Genomic DNA, 9,140 nt, shown 5'->3' with positions numbered 1-9,140 from the left:
CCAAGGGTTGGGAGAGATCTCTACCACCCGTCATTCATATGTGTCCCAGTCTGATTATGAAGAGTATCGGGAGGACCCAAAAAAATAGGAAGCTACCATTACTAGGATTGAGAAAGCCTATTCATCCTTGGCAAAGTCACATCGTGATCTTTGGGTTGCACATGAGAAGATGCTAAAAAGGGAGAAGAAGAGAGGAGTTCTTTAACAAGTGTGGAAGGGGGTGAAGGGTCTATGGAAGGTCCAAAAACCTCGTGAGAAGCTCTCTTTTTCTCAATTGGGGAATAACAATGAGGCATCAGCCGAGTGGTCTGATCTTGAGGATACTAATGATGATGCAGAGTCAATAAATGAGAGCAGTACTTGATACAATTTCTGAGAGAACTCTTATTTTTTCTTATGCTTTATTATTTATGCAGTGAGGACATTACTAGCGACCTCATTGGGGGTGTTTGTCTCCGTATTTATTTGATTTAGGCCTGCATTATTGATATTTTTGGATGATTTTTATTCTTCTATTTGGGTTATAATATTCGGGCACTCTGAAAGTGCCCACATTTGCATGGATTATTCTTTTTGGTTTGTTGTTAGATTTTTGGTGTTATCTTTATTTTGTTTGTGATGACATCCGACGAGCATTTCCCTATGATAGATTAAGTGATGACATTCTTAAGGAAAAAACGTCAAGATTGGGTTTTTGAGCCATGAATACAGGGAAAGTCTAAGTACCCATAGCATCGAGGTCATAAATGCAAAGGAAATCTGACTACCTGTGGCATTTTGGAGTTAGGATCACACTTGTACCTATGGCGAAGTCTGAGTAACCATATGGTTGGCCCGTGTAAAAGCCAAATGTGAGATGGAGGTTTAGGTTGATGCCATATTTAACAAATTATGTGTGATGCAAATGAAAATCAAACACCCCTTCTGTCCAAAAATTTTCAAAAATCAAGGACATGGACGTAAGCGTCCTTGTAACCATGTTTTTTCGCTTTTTGTGACTCCAAAAATTTTGGATTGTGAAAATTTTGGCAGATACTCTATTTTTGTCTCTAGCGAGAGAGGCAATTGAGCCTCTTTGGTGAATTTGCATGCCATGTATGGTGAGTTCATTTGTTCAAATCTCATGCGTATTTGTATTATCTAAAACTTGCCATATTAATCTCTCAAAGCTAATTTTGATTGTACTTAGTTGGTGAGATGATCTTACGCCATCTTTGTGACATTGGAAGTCCACTTTAACCTAAAAATCCTACCCTTACATAGACGTTATTCCTAGTTACCCATTTTGAGCCTTTGGACTTTTCTTTGGCAAACACATTGCAAGTTATGAGCCTTACAAATTTTATCCCTCTTTTAAATCCTATCCTCCTTGAACTTAAAATTGCAACTTGAGGCTAAAAGCCTAAGTTGGGGGTGGTGATGATTGAAAAAGGTAAATTTGGTCCACAAAGTTGTAAGTGAGCCCATTGTTCTCAATGAATTAAAAAAATAAAGGATTCACTAAAGGGAAGAGAAGCACAAAAGGGTGCAAGAAAAAAAAAATGGGTGAACTAAGGAAATAAAAGTAGGCACATATGTAAAGAAGCAAAAGCAAAAGAAGTGGCCATGATCAAAAGTTGGATGAAATAATGTGATGTAGATGTTCAAGGAGGGTATAGCCTTGACATTCCTAAAAGATATCCTACCTTACCCCGAACCTGTGTTACAAGCTCAAAAAATGCTTCGTGATTTCCAACCAAGTATTTTCATTATAGTGGCAATTAAAAATAGGGGCAAGCCTATGGCATGGTACTTGTAAGCATTGAGAGTTCTTGAGAGAAAGAGTGTGTTTCGTACTTAAATTCCTTTTTGCATACTTAGTAGCTTGGTGTGTAAATTTCTTTCTTGTGAGGAGGCATGTAAACAAGTTGAGGTGGGTGATTTTGTCATCCCCCGTGAATGAGGCAAAAAGAGTATGTTGTAGTTGAGGTCAAAAGATGAGTCATTTCTAGGGTATTAGTGGTTAGTTCATGGTTGTTCTTTGAAGTCTCTTGCATCCTTATAGATCCCATTTTATATTGAGGGGTCCCGTGAAAATAATTTCTCCCATGTTTGAAGAGCTAATTTGTGGTAATAACTAAGCTTGAAGTCATTATGATCATTTGGGTCATTCATGTGGGCATAAATATGCAGTGTCTCATGATGAGAGGTAGTGTTCCTTGAGGATAAGCAAAGCCTTAAGTTTGGAGCATTGATGAGTGGTGAATTTACCACTCATTCGCACTCATCATTCGTGCACATTACCATGTTTTGAGTGAATAAGTAAGATAATATTTGTGATTAAATGCCCTAATATCCACATTATGCAGGCACACAAGTGATGAGATGGAAAGATGTGGATATGAGCTAAAAGAGACCAAAAATGAGAGGAAAAGTGCAAATGGAGGGCCTAAAGCAGGAACCAAGCTCAGTTATCGCGATCTTGGTCTGGGAGTCGCAATCGCAGGCAGTCAAGATGGTCAGTAACCGCTATTGTGTTTAGATACCCGTGATCGGCGTAGCCAAAGACACATTCTTGGGTAACACATTTCTAATTGCAACCTGGATCAAGTGATGCATTATGAAATGAGCATCATAAATTTTGTATCCAAATATTTTCATCTCATCTATTTGTACTCAACTTGATATATTAGAGGCACACCCTTTTGGCAATTTGGCATCTTTTAAACAGTGTAAAACAACCTTTTCTCCTCCGATTTCATAGAGAAACATACTTTAGCCAGATGAACTTTTCCACTATTATCATCTTTAATTGGTTGAAGCTCTTTGCATATCCCTATCTCGTATAAGTCATAGCGAGAATTTACATGATCTTTGGATGGTGAAACTCAACTTGATATATTATATGTCTCTTTTATCAAGTCTAGCAAGTCTAAGAAAGATATATTACTCAGCCCATGAACGCATTTAAACAAGTACAATTGGATGGTGAAACTCAACTTAGAAAAACTCTTATACTCCGAATATAAATCTTGTTTCCCTTCCTCCACTAATTTAAAAACTTTCTTAACATCTTCATATAGTCCTTGTCTTACTCCTTCATGCCCTTCATGCCTATGGTCATCTTCTATATTTCTAAAAGTATCATGAAGTAGTTTATCAATATCATCATGTTGGTCGAAAGTTTCATCAACATTGCTTGAATGTTGAATATTTGTTGATGAAACCTCTTCTCCATGGAAAACCCAGTGAGTGTATTTAGGAGCAAATCCATGATCAAATAAGTGATCCTCCACCACATCTCGATAATGCTAATAGGGATTAAAGCACAAGCTACAAGGGCATAATATTTCATTTCCTAGATAAGCTCATTCAATGACAAACAGTATCATTAGGTATGTGAAATAATTTGTATAACATATATTTAATAAAGAATAAAACAAAGAAATAATAGTAATGAATTTTTTTGACATATTTTAGCAACGGGAGAAAAAACAATAACAAACACATAAACTATTTACTAATAGACTCCTAAACAGAAAAACAGACAAGTTTTAATTAAATATTCAGTTCAAATGTTAGAGACATGTTACTGTACATATAAGCTATTTACTTTGGTCAAAACCCATAAAAGAGACAAGGTTAATGATCAAACTAAACTATTAGTAGAAAGGAAGCACATACTTATTAAAAAAACACATATGTACCATAAATAATTTCTCTACTCACTTTCACTCTCACTTTCTACTAGTGTGTGTCATGACCTGGGCTGATGTCCTAGCTGCGATGGCATCCCAAACCATGAAGGCACAAGAGACCCCCCTTAGCCCAGTCCACTAGTGATATTGTTCGCTCTGGCCCAGGCCCACACAGCTTTAAAATATATCATTAGGGAGTAAGGCTTGGTTACTTATATATCCAGCATCCCTCATGTGTTTCGCCGATGTGGGACTCCTTATTCTAAGATTGGGTGTTACAGTATGACATAAAAAAAGTCCTCATTTTCATGTAACTACGCATTATTTAAAAAAAATTCTAATCATCTTTTATAAGATAATTCCAAAATATGTGTTGTTCCAGCCTTATAAGTTCATAAACACCAATCAAAACAATTAAAAAAGCTCCATTGCTAAATTTCAAATTTAGAAAATGATTGCTTAGCCCCAATATATGTTCAATTTCAATGAATTAACCTCATAAATATTAGCACTATCAAATTTCTCCATCAAAAAGATACCATTAATTAGAACACAATCAATGCACACAAACATATTCCCAAACACTAATATCTAACTTATACAACAAAGTTAAATTAAAAGGAGGCTTAGAAAAAGCTATTGTTGGCTTATTTTCTTCTTCACATATTAGAATCAAACCTTAAGAACTGAAAGGGGCACCAAAAAAAAACTGGTTGAAAGTGGAATATCTGTTGACTGAGAACTGAAAGTGTCACTTCAGTTTTGGTTTGTAAATGATGTTGTTAGGTTTGAAAAGTCCCAAAGCAGATGATAGAACATCAAGAAAAAAAATATCAAATCATGAAAAGTCATACATTAAAGAACGATAAACATTAAACAGATATAAGTAGATACATTTCCTGGTGACCAAGGCATAGGAGGCAGAGGTGTAGTATCAAGATATCAAATTATTGAAGCAACAGTTTTCAACCTACAATGAATTTAAAACAATTATGAATTAGAATTTGACTCATAAAACTGAAACTTGGCTTCTCGAGTATCAAATTGTCACAAACTTAAAGTATTAGTCGAGTATATAAACATGACCATACACGTTCGGATTCATACAGAGATAACAAAAGAAAAAATTTTCTCATCACATAAATTTATTTCCCTAGTTTTGGAATACTTTACAAGAATTCTGAAGAGGTTTAAGAGGATTCTAGATTTTAACTTTCATCCAAAATTTGAGAAACTTAACATTATCCAACTGAGTTTTGCAGATAACTTGTTACTATTCAAGGAAGGGGATAAAGGATCTGCTAAACTATTGTATGATTGATTCTCTGAGTTTTCAAAAACTTCAAGATTACGGGCTAATGCTGATAAAAGCTTCATTCACTTTAAAGAGGTACAAAATTGGGGAATAGGAGGCTATACTTAGTACACTAGGTTTTGTTAAAGATTATATGATTTTTAAATGCCAAGGATACCTTTGAGCTCCAACAAGCTTAAAGTAAACCAGTGTCGACCACTACTTAATAAGATGTTAGGCAAAATTATTCCATGGACTGCTAAATTTCTCTTATTCAGACAGGATACAACTTATTAAGAGTGTATTGTTTGTCATTCAGATATACTCAGTCTGCAGGAAGTACCAATGGACTGGTAGTACTAACCTATCTAAAAAAGCACTTGTGGTTTGAAAAAATTGAGTTATCCTAGAGTTACTGGTGGGACTGACTTGTTAGATCTCCATAAAGGTAAAAAGTCTGCTTTTTGCATTCCACCAATGGCCAAGAATGCTGTTATCATTAAGAGTACTCTAGTAATACTAACAATAGTAGTAGTACTACTACGACTTATAATCATGCTAAGGTTCTTGACAACGAAATCAAGATCTAAAAGTAGTAAACTAAAGATTCTACTCTGTGACTTATGTTGTTTTAGCTCGGATACGTACAATAGATCTTTATGGCTGGCTCCTTTCCTGGACCATATGCATAGTAGGAGTTTTAGTGCACCAGGTTGTTCTTTTTTTTGTTTAAGAGAAGGGTGAAGAAAGTATAAGAGGAATAATATGTAGAGATCAGAAATATAAACAGTAACATTCTCTTAATGTGGAGGTTATTATATAGAAGAAACCATAGTGGCATCGAGAGAATTAAATAATTGACTTTTACACGTGTACTGGTTTTCTACAGATTCTTAAGAAACCAAAAAATGTAGATGAAAAGAAAAACTGAGAAAGTAGAAAGAATGTTGAACCATATACCATATAAATCCAGCATATAATGTAAACTACTGCAGAGGCTAGAAATCCAGATTCTTGTATGACTGCAGCAACGGCAAAAACCTGGACCTACCTATTCATGACACAAAGATGTTATTAGTCCTTTCATTCATGTTAATTAAGAGTAAAAACATAGTGATGCCCATAGGGAAAGAATCAGCAATCAGAAAATGCTCAAGAATTATTGATATTCATAAAAGAAAACTACAATAATCAAAATATAAATAATACATTGATATAACCACAAAGACAACCCATGATCAACAAATCACAACTAATCAAAGACCCTCTTCTGCAGTTGCAAGCTACTGCCTCACAATACCAGGCTAAGCAAAAAACTATTTTTCCAATGGGACAACAACCACTAATAATTCCAATCCAATGTATTAGGCTTTAAAAAGAACAACATGAGATACCAAGAACAGGAATCACATAAACTGTATGGAGAAAGAAGCAAATAAATCCACAAAACACAATTTTTTCACACAATTCGACCGCAACGGAATTTAAATTCCAGAGTACTCAAAACTGGAAACATATAAACTGCATAAGGCCACTAGCTATAACCCTAAAATGTTTAATTTTTTCAAACAATTCAGTTGTATGTGAAAGATTCTAGAATATCCAAACCTAATCATATAAACTGCATAGAGGAACAACCTATAACCCCAAAAAGCTCAACTTATAACAATTCAATGGCAAATGAAAATTAAGATTCTAAAATACCCAAAGCTGAAATCATATAACAAAAGAAAACACTACTAAGAAACACGAGACTAAAAACTAGTACTCAAACAATATTTGGACAAACGTAATTAACAATTGAAAGATGACTCAAATAAACCCAAATAATAAACCTAGATAAAATCAAATCCAACAGAAAAAGACCACAAAATTCACCTAAAATCCAAACAAAATTCCCCCAAAAATAATCAGAAATGTAATTTCTCTTTTTTAGTGATTTAAGTGTAGATATTATCAAAAATCAGACAATAGATCCATTGATTCTTACATGGAAACAGTTTCAATAGAGAAGAAAACTCACAAAATTGATTCAAAAAACAAAACCCACAAAAATAACCTACTTGAGAAGAAGACCTAGTAGAAATAGAGACCTTTCACTGAAAAATCATATAAACGGCAGCCAGAGATGAAAGTAAAGTCGGAGATAAAAATTAGCTCAAAAAACACCCTATAATGATTTCATCAATACAACACTCTCAAAAATGAAACTTAGCTCGGATAATACAATTTTTTCATCAAGAAACTGACGGAAAAGAGAGTTTCTTCACCATTTCTCTTACAAGGTTTTTACAGTGTTGAACTAATTAGCTCAGACAAGAAGAAAATAGGGAGGAGGGAAATAGGGTTGTCCTAACCCTAATTTTTCGATTTTATGTGTTTTACTTTTCTTTTTTAATGAATATATTAATATTAGCGGGTAAAATAAAGAGTTGGAAGGAAAAATATTCGGGTGTTTTCAATTTCAGTATAATATAACAGTAGCTATAGGTACTCTATAGCGGCGATTAAAGTTTCTACTACAATAGTTACGTTTCTTAAGATGGTTAAATATAATATGAGATGATTTTTTTAATTAATTGTCCCAATAGCTATATATACATTACTAAAAAAATAAAAAAACCGAACACAAAAAATCGACCACAACTTGTGGTCAGTTTTTTATTTTTAAAAAAAATAATTTTTTTTAAAAAAGCGACCACATGTGGTCGCTTTTATATTTTAAATTTTCAAAATAATCATTTCAATAATTTTTATATTAATTATTATTTCTTCACAAATAAAAAATAAAAATAAAAACAACCACTTGTGGTCGGTTTTATTTAAAAAAAAAAAATTAAAAAACCGACTATTTGTGGTCGATTTTTAATTAAAATAAAAATAAAATTCTAAAAAATCGACCACTTGTGGTCGATTTTGGAATTAAAAAATATTTAGGAAACTAACCACTTGTGGCCGGTTTTTATTAAAAAATAATTATATGGATAATCTAATATATTATTTTTAAAATTACAGTGATCACATGTAGTCGATAACCAATATTATAATAATAATAAAAAAAATCAATCAAGCTTAGATTTTGTGAAAAAATTATACTAAAAAATATATTAAATAAAATAAATAAATGATGTTAAACATAATTTTTATCATTTACTTATGTTTCAATATATAAAATAAATATTTTCCTTTGTATATACATTAAATGACATTAAACATGCATAATCTTTGTATAATAAATATGTGTGATATATCGTACCATTGAGATAATGATATTATGCCACTATTGCAATCATAATAATGTAATATATAACCGATAATTCATTAGAATATAATAAATGTGTTCTATTGTAGGTAATATACTTGTGGATATGATGTACATAGTATGCATTCAAGAGTTCATATATATAAATATCTTTATATATAATGTAGTGATCGATTGATAAACAATATAGTCAAAACCTAGTAGAATCTATCCAAACATATTGAATACCTTGATTTGAAATGACAGAAGTAATAATTTATTGTACGTTGAAGTTATATTAATGTAAGCTAATCAAATTAATCGATAACTCATCAGAGTATATATATATATAACATACGTCGCATTATATTATTGGATAATATACTCGTGTACGTATATAATGTATATAGTGCATATTTAGAACTTTATACAGTCGATAGTGTGTATATGTGTGTGTATAGGTATATATATAGTATATACATATTATATAGTGAAAGAATATTAATGACATAAGATAAACTAACTGATAATTCATCTGAGTATATGTGAAATACGTTGTATATTATTATGGGGTCGTAAAATCGTGTATGTGATATTTATTGTACGTATTTAAATGCCAATAGACAATTGAATATATGTATATATACGTATATCTCGTGTAGTGACGTATGCAGTAATCGAAAGCTAGATAACTGAATCTATATATCAAAATATTTTGAATAATATGTTGATATCATACTATTGAGGAAATAGATATACTATTTTGTGTCAATGTAGACACGCGTATGTTGTTGAAGTTGTAACAACGTAAGACAAGTATTACGAGGTATGTATATATATACATATTTATACATATATGTATATATATATATATACACATGTATATATATATATATATAATATCATATTTAAAGGCTAATTAATCAAA

The 9,140-nt window shown here is 32.2% G+C and overlaps 1 long non-coding RNA gene across 2 annotated transcripts; it reads right to left on the bottom strand.

Moving 5' to 3' along the window:
- Window positions 1-4,572: 4,572 nt before the first annotated feature.
- Window positions 4,573-7,381, bottom strand: LOC107879718. Of its 2 annotated transcripts, none has more exons than XR_007044165.1 (3): window positions 7,035-7,381; window positions 5,932-6,022; window positions 4,573-4,647 (listed from the first exon to the last, which is right to left on the bottom strand). It is a non-coding gene; the product is annotated as an uncharacterized LOC107879718 (long non-coding RNA). The 2 variants fall into 2 exon arrangements; XR_001677090.2 differs by having other exon boundaries at window positions 7,199-7,373.
- Window positions 7,382-9,140: the final 1,759 nt, after the last annotated feature.

The sequence above is a fragment of the Capsicum annuum genome, chromosome 8 (assembly GCF_002878395.1).
Source record: "Capsicum annuum cultivar UCD-10X-F1 chromosome 8, UCD10Xv1.1, whole genome shotgun sequence".
Taxonomy (NCBI): Eukaryota; Viridiplantae; Streptophyta; class Magnoliopsida; order Solanales; family Solanaceae; genus Capsicum; species Capsicum annuum.
The sequence above is the reverse complement of the archived record's forward strand: the minus strand, read 5'-3'. Positions and strand labels throughout refer to the sequence as shown.